The sequence below is a fragment of the Aplidium turbinatum genome, chromosome 18 (genome assembly GCF_918807975.1).
Source record: "Aplidium turbinatum chromosome 18, kaAplTurb1.1, whole genome shotgun sequence".
Classification (NCBI taxonomy): Eukaryota; Metazoa; Chordata; class Ascidiacea; order Aplousobranchia; family Polyclinidae; genus Aplidium; species Aplidium turbinatum.
The window spans coordinates 11,623,968-11,644,161 of NC_137489.1; the positions used below are offsets into that span (position 1 = coordinate 11,623,968).

A 20,194-nucleotide genomic window follows, 5' to 3' on the forward strand; every position below is an offset into this window, starting at 1 on the left:
GCAAAGAACATCATCAGGCTTAAACTCAGTCGAGTCTACGGCGGTCGAGTCCTTGTCGCCACCGAGTGTAGACATATTAAATGTTGGGGCTAAATTTAACAATTAAAAAAATGAAGTTACACAAACACACAAAATTATTAGGCTACAGTAGTTATAAAAAACTTAACTGCCAAGACCGTAAAAATACAAAAAAGAATTTAAATGCACGATACCGTAGCTGTACGGGTATGAAGTCCTAAAGTCCACAAAACTTGCTTGGATTCTTCCACTTGAATCTACAAGCACAGATGGATTGTCTTTTAATCTTCTTTCTTGCCAATGAATGTCAAAGTTATTTTTCTTCTGTACCAAACTGAGAAGAATTGTCTTTACTTTTCTTTGCTTCTGTAAGAGTGTAGACTACCAACCAACAAATCTTCTTTTATTATTTCTTGTACTTCTAAGTAGTTCTTCTGCACTAGCTGACAACAAACACGTCGTTTATTTTTATGCCTTCAAGTGCTTCTTGGCCTACCAGCTAACAAAATCGTTTTTTATTTTTCTTGCTTTAATTTCTTCTTGACCTACCAACTGACAAGAACTCGTCTTTTATTTTTTTTATGGTCACAGCGGTAAACCATAATCTCTTCGTGGGAAAATTTTAACATAAAGTTCCCGAATCCGTTCGTCTGTATATAATGACCGAAGAAACACACACTTGAACTTCTTTTCAAACAGTGTTTTTCTGTAAAATTAGCCCGCGGCTATCGAAATGGAGATGCAATGCCTACACCTCTAAAACTGTCACTACGATACAGATTACTTGGATAAAAGACGGAGAATTTGTCCAGCTAGCAAGCACCAAATAAACCAGTTAAATGTGCGACCGACTTCCAACAAACAACTTCGAGAATGAATCAGAAAAATTTGTGATAACTCAAAGGCACGCCGGCAGTTCGTGACGCAATATTTTCATGTTTAAACAGGTTTCAAACTGAAACAGGCCCAAACAGGTTTCAATAGGTTTGACACGAGTCTTACGGACGATGGTGCAATTTTGGCTCATGTTTTAGGAATTTCCATGACGTAATATTCAGTAGACCCGAACGGTTTCTACATGACGTTTGACCAGGCGAACAACCGTCTGGAACACCGTACTTTTAAACCGTTCGGTCAGTTTAGAGATAACTCTGTCCATAAACTGATTGTAAAGTATTTTATAATGCAGTTGAATGCCTGCAGTAGTTGCCACCGAGCCTCCACCCAATCTTTCAGGAACTCTTCTTTGCCGTGGTGCTTGCAAAGGTGTGATAAAATAAGCAGCAAATTCTTCCGGAAGTGAAACTGCATTTTTGTTATTGTTCTCAAACTCCAAATCACGATATTTCTCTCGAGTGATTTTCAAGGTTTGAAACAGCTCTTCACAAGAGTCAATGTCAAGCTTTTCTTGCAACGTGATACTAAATTGCTCTATAAGTGCCAAAGGCTTCAAAATCAGCACAAGTCCCTAATATGTTTGTGCAGTTTCTTCATTACTGCAGACTGCAGTGCCGTGGCCAGTGGCCTGGTCCAACTCGTCCTTAATACCTTCAATGAAGATCCTGCATTGTCTAGCGTAAAATCCAAGACAATTTAGAACTGTGATCAAACATCAATCAAAGAAAAACAACAGCAATGCAAGATGCTTGCAAACAACTAGATCGAAGTAGCCTACAACTTCATGGCAAATAATTTTTTATGAATTATTGGGAGGGGATGCTGCCAAAATATTGGGGGGTATATCCCCCTCTCCCCAACTTCGGCACCACTGCCTTCAAAACATACTTTCTGAAACGAATTGGAAACCCTATGCACGTGGACGAGCAATGAAGCTGATGCTGCAATGGGGCGTCTGGGGGGCGTAGCCCCCCAGAAGTTGAAGTGACTATGATGTTTTTAGCCCACTGTCCAAAAATCAGCCTCCCAAATTCTAAAAGTGGATAGAGCCCCTGGTGTTGAGGGATATTTCGTGCCTCGCCCCCGTAAAGAACACTTAAGTGTTAGGGTTTGAGCCTAGTTTTGTCTGCGGTGGTCGACCCTTGTCTGAGCCCAGAACAGTCGGTTATTATCGCAACCATTGTATAGTACCAATTTCATGTATCGTCGTGTATTATTCTTATTGTTGTTCATTCTTTGCATGCCCTTTGTATTTGCGTATTAACCTAAACGTGAGTGATTCAAACAATTTGTGTATCGTGTGTGTTTATTTACAGTATTGGCTCACGATTGTCCTTTAATTCTTTTTTAGTTATGCCATGTTAGACTGTCATAACTAGGGTTCGCTATGTTACGGACAATTTTCAAATCAAACGTCACATAGAACCGTTGTCTACTGAACCTGACGTCCTACGTCATGGACTGTTGCAAGAAATAAGCAAAGATTGCATCACTGGTCACACCTGTGAAACATTACATAATCGTTAAATCTTGAATTACGAGATATGGTGTAAGCCAAATTCAACAGGTGCTTGAATAGCTTCATAATGCTTATCATTATTACGTCACAGAAGCTGCTTACGTGCGTTTGAAATATTGCAATCTATTCTCTCATTCTTAAAATCGTTGCTTGAAAAGTTGGTCGCATATTAAAACGGTTTTGTTTGTGCTTATACCAACTAGACAAAATTTCCGTCTTTATCTCATTAATTTGTATTGTAGTGACAAGTTTTAGTGGGTACAGTGTTGCCCCCATCCTTCGACGGCTTTGAGGCTATTTTTACAGAAATATAATTCTTGAATAGACGTTTTCAGAAGAGTGTTTCTTTCGGTCATTACATACAGACGAAGGGATCCGAGAATCTTATGCTACAATTTTACCACGAAGAGATTATGGTTTACCGTTGTGACCAGTGTCGTTAAAGGAGTTTGGCCTGGCAGTAGCGCTGTTCGACTAATTTTGTTGCTGCAGTATTCTAAGATAAATATTAACAACATGTCACGCTGGATACTGGGTACGAAATGCATTCTTTTCTAGCATAAGAGTCAACCTACCTAAAATTTTATTAGAGCGGCCCGCCACAGCTCTCCTTAGTGCTAAAGTGGCCCGCATACAAAAAGTTTGGTGACCCCTGCGTTAAATCATTGTAAAAACGGCGGATTTTGCTGTCTGGGTAAGAACGGAGGAGCATAGTCCAGCATGAGCGTTCTTGAATGATTTTAGGAAAAAATGGCAAGAATGCAAAAAAGGAAAGTGTGGCACAATGACATTTTCATCTTTGCTGAATTTGTAGATTAAGAAGACACCTCATTATTTTGTGACTTTAATCAAATAAAGAAATGGATTAAGCAGTAAGTAAACTAAATTACAATAAAAAATGCGCAACTTGATGCCAAACACATTGTTTTGTGACTTTTTTTCAAAAACCTTATTATTATGCCATGTTGGCCTAGACACTGCATGGCTATGCCAAATAGGATGTTGAACATATATTTGATAACTGTTCACATGTCCATCCAGAATAGCCAACTGTTCACATAATTTACACTAGGCATTTCAGAAGCAAATACTGTGACCGGCATCAGACAAAAACTGTGCAGTTGTCTTGCACCCCGTAATGTAGTTTTAGCAGAGGTTCTTCATGCTTTGTTGAAAAAAATGTTGTTGATAGGTTGTGGCCCACAAAATGGAAGAAACGGCAGTTCCATCCCTCACACTGGTTGTTGCTTCTGGGGCAGTCGTTGGACAGTCATTACAGACCTCAGAAGGAAAACAAGGACTGAAGAGATATGCGGGGAAAGTTGACCATGGCATAGGTGACGTCGACGGCTAGGGAGATAGGTGCCACTGACATAAATTGCATCAAAGTAACATAGCAACGGCAAGGCATCAGGTGGACACCGTCACGAAAATAAGCCAGACCATCAGAGATGTCATCCACAGGAAGTAGTGACAAAGAGTCAATTTCACCACACAACTGTCTGAAGTCTTCATTGTTTTTGTAAATGTGGGTGAGGCCAAGGTCTTGAATCTTCCTGCAGGTGCTTTGAGTTAGATGGGAAAAGCAACCCTGGGTCTGCACCCCTGGCCCTAAAGATGACGCGATGGCTTGGATGGCGGCTTGCTTAAAGTCCACAATAACAATCGATGGATTTAAGGTGAGGATGACAACGATACATGACTGCCTTCAACAGCTCTTCCTGGCTCTTGGTCTGGAGGAAAGCATAGACGGTTGACACAGATGTCTGAACCAGAGAAACACTGATGACATAGAGCTGGAGAAACTCTGGTGGTGCCATTGCAAAGTTACTATCCATCATTCAGGCTTCAGCTGCAGCTATTTTTTCAAAAGCTGCATTTGTGTCAAAGATGATAAGATGGGCGTTAGTGTCGGGACTGTTGTCGTAGAAGAGGAATAGGTTCCCTCCCAATGATTGCATCCAATCACTTTTGACACGTAGCTCACGAAGGGAAGCTGACTCTGCTGGAAGATGATTGAAACGCTGATTACGGAAAGTCCTCTTGATTGAATCTTGGTCATGAAGCTTTGCTTTCGCAGAGTTATCGATGGTCTGCATCTGGTCAGCATAGATAGATGATGGCTTGTCTTGGGTTTCTGTCGCTTTCCTCTTCATCGTATTGACATCCTTAGTAGCGCAGATGGAAGCATCATCAGGACAGTGTTGTGTGGGTTGGCGGTCTTGAGGTCCTCCATCTCCAGGCCTGTGGTCATGGTTCCTTTACACCATGTTGTCTGGCGAACACGTCTCCACCTGATAGTTGAACACCTGGTGCAAACAATAACATGTGAGTTCCTCAGGTATTCAGGTGTCACAAAACAATGAGGTCACTTGAGGTATCTTTTTGATCTCTACTGTTAGGTGATAAAATCACAAAACAGCGAGTTTGTCATTAAGCTTTTTTATAGTAATTTAGTTTGCTTGCTGCTTAATTTCTTTTCTTTACTTAATTAAAGTCAAACCATAGTGCAAACCATAATTTGATTATGTTATGATGAAATTTTGACACTTTTTTTTTTTTAAATTAGACAAATCTATAAATTTTGCTTGACAAGCTTTCGCTAATAGTAAAAATAAATCAATTAAATATTTTTAAAATTTTTGTTTGGCAACTCTGGTTGCAGAACAATCATAAATGCTCAAGCGGAAGGTAGGCACTTTCACAAGCGGAAAGACAAGTCTTCCTCAACTTAGTGTTGCCAAGTAAGATTTTTTAAATTCCAAATATGAAGCCAATCTTTATAATTTAAAAACATCTGAAAGTGTTTCTTTTGGCACTTCTGCTTTCAATGTGCTAAGTCGTGTGCGTATGAAGTAGGAATTTCGTTCTGCATTAAGGAAATGTTGAGGCGTTGTTTGTAAACGTGCTTATTAGGCTTTTGGCAACACTATCTTAACCCTTGCCTTGACCTGGCTGGTTTGGGCTAGCCTAGAATAGCTAGTTAGCTAGAATAGCAAATTGAGAAGCAGGTGGTTAGAATTTTCTAGTTTGAGGAAATTTGATTTCAAATTCGTGATAAAGATATTGAAAGAGAAATAGATGCTAAAATGAAATTTCTGCTCGTCATATGCTAGCCTATAGAAATACCTCAATTTTATTTCTAACCAAAAAACTTGTTTTTCAAAACTCAGCTTTCGGACCAATTTCTGTGATAACTTAGAGTTTTTGACTTCCCTATCATATAGAGATAGGTAGAAAATAACTAAAAAAACATAGGTTTTGTGTGTTGGACTTTATCATGACCATTAACTTAATAGTCACTGAATTTTTGGGTTTAATTTATCTTGGGTGCAATATATCTGATCAGAATTGGGAGCTGGTATACAAGCCCCCCCCCCCCCCCCCCCTGGTAACTCATGACAAAAAGGAATTGACCAAAACATGTGGATTGAAGTGTGTGAACAGTAAAGCAAAGGTAAAGTAGTTTCACCCTATATGTTTGGTCGAGTCCTGTCTTTGTCATGAGTTACCAAGGGGGTGGGAGGGGACTTGTATACCAGCTCCCAGAATTGTTAAGACCTACAGTTGGATTAGCCTGTAGGCTACACTCAGATCCAAATAATCTAAGGTCTTAGATTTGCTGAGTAGGATTGTTCAAATTAATTTTTGCTAGTCGAAATCTTCTTTCTGAAAAAAAATGAAATGAATGAAGAAAAAAGATGTTGTTTAAAAATAAAGTATGTTTCTACCAGACATCATTAGCCTGGATAATTTGCAAATTGTTTCAAGGCAAAAAACATGATGTTTCTTTTTAAATCAAATAAAATCACAATACTTTTTGCATCAAAATAATTCAAAATGCAATTTTTTGGCAGTCTTACTTGTTACTACCATTTAGTTAATCATTCAATAGCCTAAAATAATCACTTATTCAACAAAAATAAACTAGTGGAGTAAGCAAAGTTACAAGTTACAACTATCTCTTACCAGTAGGCATAGTGAATCTGTAAGCTATTGATCTTCTTCGTCGTATGAGCTTTCTTCTGGACTATATGTTTGGGCATGAGGTCATCAGCCACTCGACAGTCTCGTCATCCAGGGCCTTCAGTCCAAGCGTTCTATTGATGAAACAGTGTTTGTTTCATAATTTGGCTAGTCAATGGATATTGGTATACAGATAAAATTTACTGATGATAGCCATCATCAGTCATGGAATGATAACTGTATTAGTTGTGCTTATATTACATGTATATTTTGTAAGATACAGTAGCTCACACTGCTGTACTGTGCCATTTTTCAAATTCTTTTGCTGAGTAGTGTGTTTACTTATGGAAAATTTATTTTTGTAGTTTAAATGTAATTGTATTATAGCGTATAGCTATAGTTACAAAAGTATATTGTACAGGCCTCTGAAAATTTTGTAAAAAGCTTTTGAAAAATAACCATTTTTCTGTATTGAGCACATAGTTTGCATTGTGTGTAAAAAAGTCAGAAAGAATGATGATGGCTATCCCTCGTCTTCGAGGACGATGGCCTTCGCAATAAAATAAAAGCTAACGATGAGTTCTTAAATGACTAATGAGTCCAATCCTGGCTTTAAAAGTTCGGTTACATTTGGTACATTTAAGATCCTTTGGGAGAGTTGGTTGTGGGTGTGATTGTCGTTCTTTTCTTTGCATTCTTTTTTCTTTTAATCTTTTAGATCTGCTCTTCTCAAACGTGGAAACATCTTCATGAGTGGCAGTCTCTAAAGCAGCCTATCCTCTGCGGTTTTCTCCCAGTTTGTGTAATTGATGTTACACATTTTAAGATTACTCTTCAGTGAGTCTTTATACCGCTTCTTTTGTCCACCTACCGAACGTTTACCCTTAGCAAATTCCGAGTAGAACATTTGCTTAGGGAGACGTTGATCTGGCATTCGCACTACATGCTCGCACCATCTGAGTTGATTTTGAATAATGCGGGACTCAACTCAATGCTTGTTGTTTCAGCCTCTTCTAGCACGCTCAAATTTGTTCTTTTCTCTTCCCAGCTGATATTCAGAATTTTGTGCAGGCAGCGTTGTTGAAATCTTTCAAGATTTGTAATGTGGTTTCGGTAGGTGGTCCACCGAAACCAAATTTATATAATGAGAAAACTAAAGAAAATAATTGTCTGAAGATGAGGAAATAAAAAATTGGGGAAGCCCTGTGTAGCATGCAGACGGGAAGGTGGACTACAAAGATGAAATAAGTCAATTTAAGATATAATTTTCAAACCCTTTTCAAAATTTCAGCTCAGCTGAAGTTTGGTGTAGATATGAAATTCAGTCAGTTTTACACTGGCTTGTGATATCGTTCTTAATAATGTGAATAATAATCATGTGTTACCTTGCACCCATTGCGACAACATGCAGTAGGCTGTATACTGCGATTACGAATCCAACATAACAGGCAGCTGAAAGCAGCAATAGTCACCTAGTCAGCTGCTCCCATTATTTTGGTATGTGATTAAATGTGTGCCTTGAAACAATGAAGTCTCAAGACACAGTTGCATGTTGTGGAAGATTTTAATTAGTAGATAAATGATGAAAGCTATCCAATGTCAGGGTATGTTTGATTGTGGGAATCTTTTACCTCAGATTGAGGATGAAATATTGTGTGAATGTTTCATCTTAAGCTTCCTTGAGAGCTTAATTCTGGCTTGAATCACTGACGCAGGCTCGATAACCGAGATTGACAGCGTGAAGTTTCTGATTGTTGGTGTGGTAGTCGCTTGAGCTATTCCGTCCACTAGGTGCTAGTGGTTAAATGCGTTGCTCAAGCACATTTCCCAAGAGTCGAACCAGTGCTACTTGATCTTACGGTTTCTTCGTGAACAAAGTCAGGAGCTCAACCAACTGAGCTATTCAGGTATACTTTACCTGCCATTTCCACAAAGGTCTTCCTACGACAAAGCCGCGTGCTTTTGGTCGGCGTAATCAGTGCTGGATTTTAGTCGGAACGTCGCTCCGGAAGCTTAAGTGAACGCGAAGCTGTGAAAGGACTTCGTGAATATGTAACTACCGGTACGAAAAAAAGATCTCAGAGTCTGCAAAATTTGATAACGTCCATAAAATCCATTCTAATTTCACCGAGCAAGTGTGAGCGTGGATTTTTACAAATGAACATCATACTGACATCTAACCGTGCTTCTCTACACACTGTAACTCTTTGAAGTTTACTCTTTATACTTAATACGAATGATCGGTCCTCCACTGAGAAAGTTTTCACCATCGAAGTATGTTGGATCCTGGTTGCGCCAGGACTTAACACGGCGATTGAGACCCGAAGTCGCCAAAGGTCTTATGGTTTTGAATACGATAAATGTCTTGAAAAATTGTGGAACTTGTAATTTTTTGTGTTATTGTTTCACTAAAATACGAATATTTGCATTGAACAACGTTATATATATCATCTATAGACTATGATACCTACTCTAGCAGCGTTTTAAACACCTAGCCTACATCAAGTGTTGTTTCAAAGTCTTATAAGGGCATATTTCTGAATCTCTTTTACGGCACCTAGCGCATTTGGAAAGTAAAAAACTAAGGTTCCGGAAACTATTCTGGAAATCCACCACTAGGCGTAATCCTGAGTTAGATTTAGATTGTGGCCTAGTATTATTCAAAAGCTGTCACCACCAATGACTCTTCCATAAAAGACAAATTTTGAGACATCAAATTAACAACGAAACTACTGATCTTACATATCCGTTACATTTTAGTTTCATTTTATTGGATTTAACAGGTTTAGATGAGTAAAAGGCTTGTCGAATAATATGGCTAGCTGTGAAGTTGCTGTAGTTTCTGGAAGCAACAAAGGCATTGGATACGAGATAGTTCGTGCATTGTGCTCCAAGTTTGATGGCGATGTCTTTCTTACTTCGAGAAGTGTTGACAGAGGTAAAGAAGCTATACAAAAGCTCACAGATGAAGGATTTGCAGTTAAATATCATGAACTAGATATAGAAGTTGAAGAAAGCATTTACCGTTTGAAAGATTACATGATGGAAAACTATGGGGGAATAAATGTGCTTGTCAATAATGCTGGAACAGCTTTTAAACATAGTGAGACAATGCCTTTTGCAACGCAGGCTAAAGTTACGATAGGATGCAACTTTTTTGGCACTTTGCATGTTTCAAATATTTTACTTCCTATCATAAAATCTAATGGTAGAGTGGTCAATGTGTCAAGTATGGTGAGTAGTTTGAGTTTGAACAAATGTAAACCAGAATTACAAGAAGAATTCCGATCAGATACTATTACTGAGGAGCAGCTGATCAAACGAATGAAGGAGTTTATTGCTTCAGCTGGAAAAGGAACACATGTTGAAGATGGATGGCCAAACACTGCTTACGGAGTTTCTAAGCTTGGTGTTACAGTGATGAGTCGTATTCATGCCAGGTGGTTAAGGGAACAAGGGAAGAACGATATTTTGTTGAACGCTTGTTGTCCTGGCTGGGTTAGAACCGACATGGCAGGTCATAATGCACCTAAATCCCCAGCTGAAGGAGCAGAAACACCAGTTTACCTGGCTTTACTACCCACTGGAGCAAGTGAACCACACGGTGAACTTGTTTCGGAAGAAAATGTGCAACCGTGGTAGGTTAGCTTGTTTGTGAGGCACTTTTTAGGCTACCGATATTCATTGACTATTCTTCAGAATAATTTTGGATTTGAAAATGTATTGTAAACTTTTTTTTGCTAGTTCTTAATACGAAAATTTTTTTCACCTATTGAAAACTTTGTCTTTGACGTTGTGTAGACTATCGAACGGTGTAGCTTTCAATTGTCGACATAAAATTTACCGAGTTGCACAAAAACGTTATCCTTGCGGTTTCATACTGCAGCCTACAGTACTTGTCCACAACCGTGTTTCAAGTTTTAGTCTTTGTTAAGTTTACTCTCGAACTTGATTTAAATAAGGCTACTGATCCTCAGATAACAATATTGCCTGCAGTTAGTGTCGTGTCAGGGTCTGCTACTATTCGGTGAGTCCGATTCAGTGAGTTCCTAACCCTAAAACGGCAATGATAATTAGGCTGCGGTACCCAATAATTTAAAAAGAAAAGATTGAAAAAATCCCCCGTTAAGGGATCGGACTCACCGAAACGGGCCATTCCGGTCGTGTCAAGGGACGGGTAACAAAGAAGGCCCGGCCCACCATCTCAAGTGGCCTATACATAGACTAATAGACCTTTGCGATTCAGTAACAACGTGTTTACCATACTGCTTTAGACTTTCGTTCCAAGTAAAGGTGTAGCTATGACTAGATATACCTGTGTTTGCTATTAGCTTCTAACATTTATGTTGTTTTCTACACTGGTCAGGAAGTCTATCGAAGTGAATCTTTTCTAAAGGAAATCTATTGAAGTTAATCCTTTCCATATCGGTGCAGTGAATACGCATTATATAATCATAGATTTGATGGCTGGTAGCGGCCCCAAAATTAATCTGGCACGAGGACCCGCAAAGGGCTTAACACACTGCATGCAGTAGCCTTTCCAACCAATATAGGCAGCATATTTTATGAAGCATAAAATTAAAAAAAATATTATTAGAGTCCCTACGGTAGACTGCTTTGTAGCAGTGGTTGTCAAACTTTTATCGACTACTGCACATCAAAGAATTTTGAAATCTACCGCATACTCGGGACATTGACTCACTATCTTGTCAGAGGTGTACGGCTTCGATGAATATAATTTCGTGGGGCAACGTATAAAGGAATGCCAAATGAATGGAAGACGAGCGTGATGATACCCATCTTCAAGGGATGATCATTTTATTTTTTGTTTGGATGCGAAACGTACGTAAAACGAAGACGTACAGTGTGCATCTAATGAGAGAGTGCGAAAGACCGTAGCCCTGAAGGCGTAGGAGGTCGTCTAGTCTGCACTCTCTCATTCAAACAGTTATACGAAAGAAAGTATTGCGTTTTTAAATAAAAGGGTGATGTAATCGATTGTGAGCTATGTAGGGGAATAAAACTGTTGGAGCATGCAATGAAAGTAGTAGAAAGGGTGTTGGAGAATAGAATAAGATCTGTGGTGAAGCTGGACGAGATGCAGTGTAGATTTATGCTTGGAAAGGGAACGACAGATGCTATTTTTATTTTGAGAAGGTTGCAAGAGGAATATCAGAACAAGGAAAAGAACCTGTACATGTGCTTCGTGGACATGGAAAAGGCGTTTGATAGAGTTCCAAGAAGAGTGATGGAATGAGAAAAAAGAAATACCAAAGGCACTCGTGCAAACAATAATGAGTCTTTATGACGGTGCAAGGACAAGAGTTCGAGTTGGATCTGCCCTCTCAGACGAGTTTTTGGTGAAGGTAGGTGTACACCAGGGTTCTGTTTTCTCTCCTCTAATTTTTGCCATTGTGATTGATGTGATTACCGAATGTGCAAGAGAAGATTCATTTTCCAATGATTTGGTTTTGTTGAGTGACACAATGGAAGATATGAGAGAGAAATTTGAGAAGTGAAAGGAGTCGCTTCTATGTAAAGGTATGCATGTCAATATCAAAAAGAGAAAGGTCGTAATGAGTGGAACGGAAGGGGAAATCACAATGAGCAAAATTGACCCATGTGGTGTATGTGGAAGAAGAGCGATGGTAAATTCTGTGAAGTGTACGAAATGCAGGAAATGGGTGCATGGAAGATGTGCAAAGATGAAGAGAGTGACATGTGGATCCGGAGATTGTTTTGAATGGGAAAGATGCTGCAAGAAGATTGAAGAAGGAATGGTTGGTCCTGTTGAAAAGCTGAATGACGAAGTTGAATCAGTGAATGCCTTTTGCTATCTAGGAGACAGATTGAATGCCAGTGGTGGTTGTAAATCGACAGTGTCTGCAAGAGTAGGCCTAAGGTTTAGTTGGGTAAAATTCAGAGAGTGTCGAGATCGAGTTGTTATGTGGTAGAAGATTTCTGTTGAAAATGAGAGGAAGAATTTATACTAATTACTAGTTGTGTGAGATCTGCAATGCTGTACGGAAGTGAGACATGGTGCTTACGGGAAAACGAATTGGCGATTTTAAGAAGAACCGAGAGAGCGATGGTGAGAGCTATAGGCTGTGTGATGTGAAGCTGATGGACAAAAAATACCGAAGAAATTATAAACTTGCTTGGGTTGAATGAGAATGTTGAAAAGTTGGCGAAAGCGAATGGAGTAAGGTGGTATGGGCATGTTTTGAGAAGGGATAAAGATGATGTTTTGAGAAGAGCGCTGGAGTTACAAGTGGAGGGTCGTAGAAAACAAGGAAGATCCAAGAAAGCGTGGTAAAGGCAAGTTGGGGAGGAAAGCAGCAAGGTGGTCTTGACAAGAGAGGACGCGTTGAACAGATCGATGTGGAGGCAGGGTGTGAAGGCGATTGCGGCACTTGGAAGTGAATCCGGCCACCCTCGGTATCGGGGACATTACCGGATTAAAACTGGACTACTACTGCCACAATGCATCAAGATCACACAGAAAGTGATCTTAGATTAAGGCTTCTGCACGTTTTTTTCAACTGAAAAATGCCTTTCCATCGCAACACTGGAAGAAATAGGATGTTTTACTTTACAAACAGATATTTTAACTCGCTTGTGGGAAAGTTCCAGGACTTGCTTCTGTCTGAAAAAAGGCTTCCACAAGTAACTTTTTTTTCCGTACCGACGTTTCATGAGATGGCACCGACACAGCAAAAATAGTCTTACCTGGTGTTGATATCATTCTTGTCGGTATCAACGTGGCGGTTTTCCGCAATAGTCGAATGATAGGCATTTTAACATAAAGATATTCAATCCAAACACGAACGCTATTCATGACGTCATCAAGATTGCGTTTCTAGGAAGAACAAAGAAAAACGCAAATCGTAGTTAGCCTAACTTATGTCATCGGCTGACTTGGCACAGAGGGTTAGGGAGATGGTAGTTATTTCATTGACGTGGGTTTGATCCCCACCACTTGCTATTTTTTTCTTCTTTAATTATCAAACGAAGTTCAAAATAATAATCAACTCTCTGGTTGAATGCTGGAGCTCTAACAACCCAGTTAAACTGTGTCTTAGAAAGCACTATTTGCAGCAGGTTTACGATTTTAAGTTTTTTAAGACATCTCAAATAGGTATTTGCTGTCAAACCTGCAAGTACCGCAGAAGAAAATTCTACTTCTAAAAAATCACAGCCTAAATGTGACGGAAACTGCATAAAAGCAATGCTAGATAGTGGGCTTGGAAAGATAGCTTGCTCTCCTTCGCTCTGATTGGCTGAGCCTTGCTAGGCGATGGATCGGTCTATTGTACAGTAGCCACCTAAAACATGTTGTGATTCACACATCACGGATAACGTAACATCTCATGGTTCGTGGTTGAATTGGATATCTTTATTTATGTTAAAGTGCCTATCTAGTCCAATGGCTTCTGCCTTGGTGTTTTTACATATTGTTTCCACAAAAATTCTCAAAAAACGAATCATTTTTTTTTCACTTTAAATTGGAAAGTATAGAGAAAGTGCGATTAAAAGAGATGCACGCCTCTCCTCTACCGCTACATTGGTAATAAAGTAGCGTCGCTACCGCTATCAGAAAGTAGCGGCCAGCACACTTATGGATAGGTCTAGTCCAGGGGTCACCAAATGGCGGGCCGCATGCGGCCCGCCACGCTGTATCGCTGCGGAAGGTATCAGCGTAAAAGTATAACCGCGGAAGGTATCAGCGTAAAAGTATAACCAAAAATACTTTTCTTGAGGAGTTAAAGAGCACGAAGGCAAAAAATACTTTCCGGGAAGCATATTTTTGCTTTGCATACGATTCCACCGACCAACCAATCAGATTATAGTTCTAGGTGGGGGTTGCTTAAAGTTATTCCAATGCGATGTCCAGCCACACTGTCCCAGTGGTTGATTAAAACGTCTGTTTTCGAATTTCGAAAATGTCGAGCATAGGGTTGGTTGTTTTAAGTTTGTAAATGTCATGTAAACATTAGTGTGCGTTTCATCGTTATTGTGTTTCACGACCAGTGTTCTCTTTATGCAAGTTTTTGTCGGTAAAATAGGTCGGTGTGCCAACTCAATTTATAATAAATTGGCAAAATATTATATATAAATTTAAAGACTTTTTCTGATTGTAGGCTATTATAAAAATATTTAGCTTAGTACTGCAAAATGTTTTTTTCTTCTTTTTTTAAAGAAATATGGAACGCTTCACGATTTCGCGTGTCATCCTTGCGCAGGGCATAGCATCTTTTCACATATAAGCTAGGTGGGCAATTGCCCACCTAGTCCCTTCGCTTGCCCCCCTAGTTTGAAACTAGGTGGGCAATTTTTGAGACGTAATTTTTGCTTAAGTTTGATCCTAGTTTTTTCTTAAAACAGCAAATCTGTAGTTTTTCTACATTCTTATGGAACATTTTTGTGAAACATGGTCTGTTCTACAGTAGGCCTATGGTTGTGAAACATGGACCTTCAACACAGAAACTAGGCGTAACATTGAAATAGCTGAAATGTGGTTTTACAGAAGGATGCTCAGGATTTCATATACTGATCAAATCACAAATGCAGAAGTTTTAAACCAGGTACATCAAGATAAGGAACTATTGAACAACATAACTCAAAGGCAACTCAAATTGCTCGGTCACATCATCAGAAAAGAAGAATTCGAAAATCTTTGTCTAAGCGGTCGCCTTCTCGGGAGACGTGCTCGTGGCAGGCAACGAACAACATTTATATCTAATTTTCAACGAAATACATCAATCAGCCAAGCAAGAACACTTTGGGACACTGCACGACAAAGAAAACATTGGAAGAATTTGGGAACTGAGCATCTAGTTCATTAAAGGCCGCATCGGCTATGATACTGTAGTAGTATGGAACACTTTACTTTTGCGATCTATCAGCGCTACCGAACGTGGGAATTCGTTGTATTTCATTGCAGTTATTTTTATATAGCCTATTTATGCTATAGCAACATAGGGTGGCATCACTAGATGCCTATTGCCTATATCATTTCTTACGAACGAAACCTGCCTGCCAATGCAACTAGGCTACTCCGTGATTCTCACAGCTTTTACAATTAATGACTCATAGACCCAGGAAGCTGACTTGAGAGTGTAACCCCACCCCTATGTTATCAAAATAGTCCTTTCCAATTTTGATAAAAGTGATTTGGCAATTGATTCTTAACGAAAAATTATAGGGAATATGTTTTGGTACGATGGGAATCGTCGTATTTTTATATTTAAATATGAAAATACCACGATTCCATCATACCAAAACATATTCTTTACAATTTAAAAAAAAATTAACTGGCTAGGACTAAAATTGAGTAGGCTACAATTTCCCTTTAAATAGATTTCGATTTGTAACTCTGTTCATTTACTTCTGTCTGGCTTAAAGCAACTGAATTTTCTTGTTTTTTCTAGGTATGTGTAGTGAGGGTCTGCTACTATTCGGTGAGTCCGATTCGGTGAGTTCCTAACTTCTAACCCCTAACCTTAAAACGGCAATGATAATTAGGCTACGGTACCCGATAATATAAAAAAAAATTGAAAAAATCACCGAATAGGGATTGGACTCACCGAATCGGGCCATTTCGGTGTAAGGATGCATTAGAATTAGCAGGTTATGCCTGATTGAGCAATAATGTTTTATCAGCTTGTTGATGTCTCGCTGCTAGTTATTCATTATTATTATTGTAGGCTATAATATGTGCGGACTGCTCTGAAGTTTGACAAAACTGCAACATGATCTTCTAAATTTCCAAAAGAGATGAAAAAGGATTTGCAAGACTAAACAACAGCCAGGGTACCCAAACCTTAGTCATCAATGACAAAAGAACAAGAAAAGTGATAGGACAAGCTACATAACAGATTCTGTACTATTTTTTATTTCAAAAATATTGTTTTATTAGGCATAACAGTTGGGGGAAAACTTTGCAGCTTTTTTCGATTGAACTTTTTAGATTATAAAAGAGATCAAGTAACGTTTTTGATACTCTTCACATTTTGAACTATTATATTTCTTTGGCAGTTAAAGAATGAACAGTTAAATGGAAAGCTTCAGCATAGGCTACATCTAGAACTTATGAGCCTACGCGTAGGTAGCCTATACAAAGGTATACCTTTGACCTTACTTATAATATCGTCAATGTTCCATTCAAGCATATTCTCAATGTGTGTTGTTGGTAGGCTACCTCAAATTTTGTGTGAGATTTTAAAAGTCTGAATTACCGAAGTTTGTTTCCTGATTTTTATCAAAATGCACTTTAGAATCATCTAATTCTGCAAAGATTCAACTCACTATAATATCATAGCAGTTGTGTGTCACATATTATCATAGTTGTTTCTTTATAGTTCAAGAGACCTCTGCAACTAAATGTTGCTAGATTAGATTTTATTATAATATTAATATTTATGAACTATTGTGGGCGAGTAGAATATGTCTTTTTACCCACAATTTTCCAGAGAAATCTACATTTTTACTTGTTTTACGCTCGGAAAAATGCCCTTTTTCCCATCATTTACGCGCGAAAAGTGCCCTTTTTAACATAATTCACGCGCTAAAAAAGCCCTTTTTTGAAAATTTGCCCACCTAGTCCCAATTTGTGAAAAGATGCTATGGCGCAGGGGCTATGCTAATCTTCTCTGTATCGTTCCAATTTTAGTATATCTACTGCCGAAGCAAGTTCTGCAAAATGTTGTTAATCAACAAATTCTTGCCACGCCGATAAGCATCGCAAGTGACAGTTGTCTATAACAAAAAAATACGGTTTTATAGACTCTCACTCTCACAAAAAGAATGAAAAACCAACTCATTGCTTTTTTAAACGGAAGACTGTTCTTGAATTACGATAGAATTACGATTTTTGGGTGATTTCCACAAGCATTTGTTTCATGATGCCTGGTTTATTTTTCCCTGTTATTGGAGCCTATTTTTCGCTGATATGTTTGCAGGTCACTATTGTTGCCTCTATTGCGATGTGTCAAACATTTCCTTGTTTACTGAAATCGTTAATTGCAAGATATCTTTTGTGAAGCGAAGTGACAACACCACTCTTGCTTGGCGATGAATATTCTGATGAAACCGCTCGATTCGCTATAAGTGCGCAAAACAAGTGGCCTCGTTTATTAGGCATTGTTAAAAAAAAGTCAAAAGTGTTATAAAAGGAGCTTGGCCTGGCAGTAGCGTTGTTCGATTAATTTTGTTGCTGCGGTATTCTAACATAAATATGAACAACATGTAACGCTTGATACTGGGTACGAAATGCGTTCTTTTTTAGCATAAGAGTCAACCTACCTAACATTTTATTAGTGCGGCCCGCCACAGCTCTCCTTAGTGCCAAAGTGGCCCGCATGCAAAAAAGGTTGGTGACCCCTGCTCTAGTCTATTGACAAATGTAGGCGATGGGAGTTGGTTGAATCACGGTCGACTGCGCTGAGACTAAAATCATTGAACCGAATCAGATAACTTTTTTCGCAAGGCATGGCCATCATTTCAGCCGGGGACATAGTGAGTATTATTTCAGCATGCTGCAACGCACGAGTTTCGAAGTTGGTGTTTAGCTGGCGTTTTTGAGTACCGTACCCCCATATTTTATAGCTGTTTGTAACATTTCAGTGTTGTTTGTATTTTACGTTTAGCGTAAGTTAGATAGTGTGCAGATGAGAAGGTGGAAGTTATTTTTGTAGCCAGTTAGCTAAGTGTTAAGAAATCAGTAATGACGGCCAAGTTCAAACTCAGTGTAAGATAGTTTTTACTTTTATTTTCTGTGATATCTTGGTGGGGTTGGTTGAATCACGTGATTCAAGTCCAGTGCTGTATTCGTAGGGTATACGCAGTATACTCTCTGCTTAAGTAGTTAGTTAGTAGGATAGTTGTCAAGAATCAGTAGCCTAAGGATAGCATACGCACTCTATTTGGAAAACCAGAGGGTATACTATAGTTGCTCGAAAAATCAGAGAGTATGCCGCCGTATACCCTACGAATACAGCACTGGATTCAACCAACCCCGTTATATTTTCACCTGATGAAACCATTATTTCAGAGATGAGTCAAATAATCTGCCAAATGAAACCACTAACCAATGTGATCATGTTCAAACGTCTGTGATGTCACAGAGCATTGGCGTTGCTGATGAGCCACCAGCCTCGAACGAAAGCTCAATTTCTGAGGTGCAAGGTCTGTTGGCCGCCACAAGCGATGAGAAACCGGTCAATACACCTTCAACCTCTCGTTCATGTAGGAAAAGACTCGCATTGAGAAGTCTCGGAGTTAATTCAATGCCATTTAGCCCTGAAATTGTGCGTACGTTCCCCAAGGCTTCTATCAAAACCGGTAAAAGAAATAGAGGAAGAAAACGCCTCAAGTGTACGATAAACCTAACTGACGAATACGTCAGAAAAAAAAAGCAATTGAGCATAAGACTGCTAAGAAGCCTCAAAAGAAGAGCAAGATTCAATCACAAGAAAAAGAGGTTCAACAGCTACTGCAGATTGTTACGGACAATTTTCACCAAATCAAACGTCATATAAAAACCGTTATGGTCTACTTAACCTAGCTGGCATCTTACGTCATGGAAATTGCTAGAAAATGTCCAAATATTGCACCATCGTTCGTAACACCTGATGAAAAATTGCATCATCGACTTTCAACACCTGTTTGAATTGCGTGACAATGTCTTTCATTATTGCGTCACAGTTACTGTCTACGTGAGTTTGAGATATCGCAAATTATTCTAGTCATTCGTAAAATGGTTGCTTGAAAGTTGGAGGCATATTTAACTGTTTGCTTGGTGCTAGCTGGACGAAAATTCCGTCTTTTATCCAAGTAATCTGTTCTGTAGTGACAAGTTTTAGTGGTGTACCGTGTTGCATTCCATTTTCGACAGCCAGGTGACTAATTTTACAGAAATACAATTTTGAATAGACGTTTCAAAGGAGTGTTTCTTTTTCGGTCATTACATACAGACGAACGGATTTGGGAATCTTATGTTACAATTTTCCCACGAAGAGATTATGGTTTACCGCTGTGACCATAAAAAATAAAAGACGATTCTCTGGCTAGTGTTTGTACGGAAGCACAGGCAAGACATAAAAAATAAAAGACGTCGCTTGTTAGCTGGTAGGCCAAGAAGAACTTGAAGCAAGAAATAATAAAAGACTTTACTCTTTGGTACTGTTTGGTACAGAAGCAAAAAAAATAAAAGACGTTGTTGTCAGTTGGAACTTAGAAGCACAAAATAATAAAAGAAGATCTTGTTGGTTGGTAGTCTACAGAAGCAAAAGAAAATTAAAGACAATTTTTCTCAGTTGGTGCAGAAGAACTTCAAGTTAAAAATTAGAGGCATTTCTTTGTTGGTTCTGAAGGAAAACAACTTTGACATTAATTGGCAAGAAAAAAGATTAAAGACAATCGATCTGTGCTTGAAGATTCAAGTGAACGAATCCAAGCAAGTTTTGTGGAACTTTAGGACTTCATATACCCGTACAACTACGGTATTGTGCATTTAAATTCTCTTTGTATTTTTACGGTTTTTGCAGTTAAGTTTTTTATAACTACTGTAGCCTAATAATAGTTTGTGTAACTTAATTTTTTAATTGTTAAATTTAGCCCCAACATTTAATATGTCTACACTCGGTGGCGACAGGGACTCGACCGCCGTAGATTCAACTGAGTTTAAGCCTGCTGATGTTCTTTGCGGTCGGGCAGGCCATTCTGGGAAGGGACCCAGTAACGATGAGGCTAAGTCAGTTCGAGAGGCCCGGCATCTTAGAAGGGATATTTTGA

The 20,194-nt window shown here is 38.9% G+C and overlaps 1 non-coding gene and 1 pseudogene across 1 annotated transcript; one reads left to right on the forward strand and one right to left on the reverse strand.

The window, feature by feature from the left end:
* Positions 1-9,187: 9,187 nt before the first annotated feature.
* LOC145787430 (carbonyl reductase [NADPH] 1 pseudogene) lies at positions 9,188-11,357 on the forward strand (annotated as a pseudogene).
* Positions 11,358-16,987: 5,630 nt separating this feature from the next.
* On the reverse strand, positions 16,988-17,092 carry LOC145788027 (U6 spliceosomal RNA). Its single transcript, XR_014291485.1, has one exon. It is a non-coding gene; the product is annotated as a U6 spliceosomal RNA (small nuclear RNA).
* Positions 17,093-20,194: the final 3,102 nt, after the last annotated feature.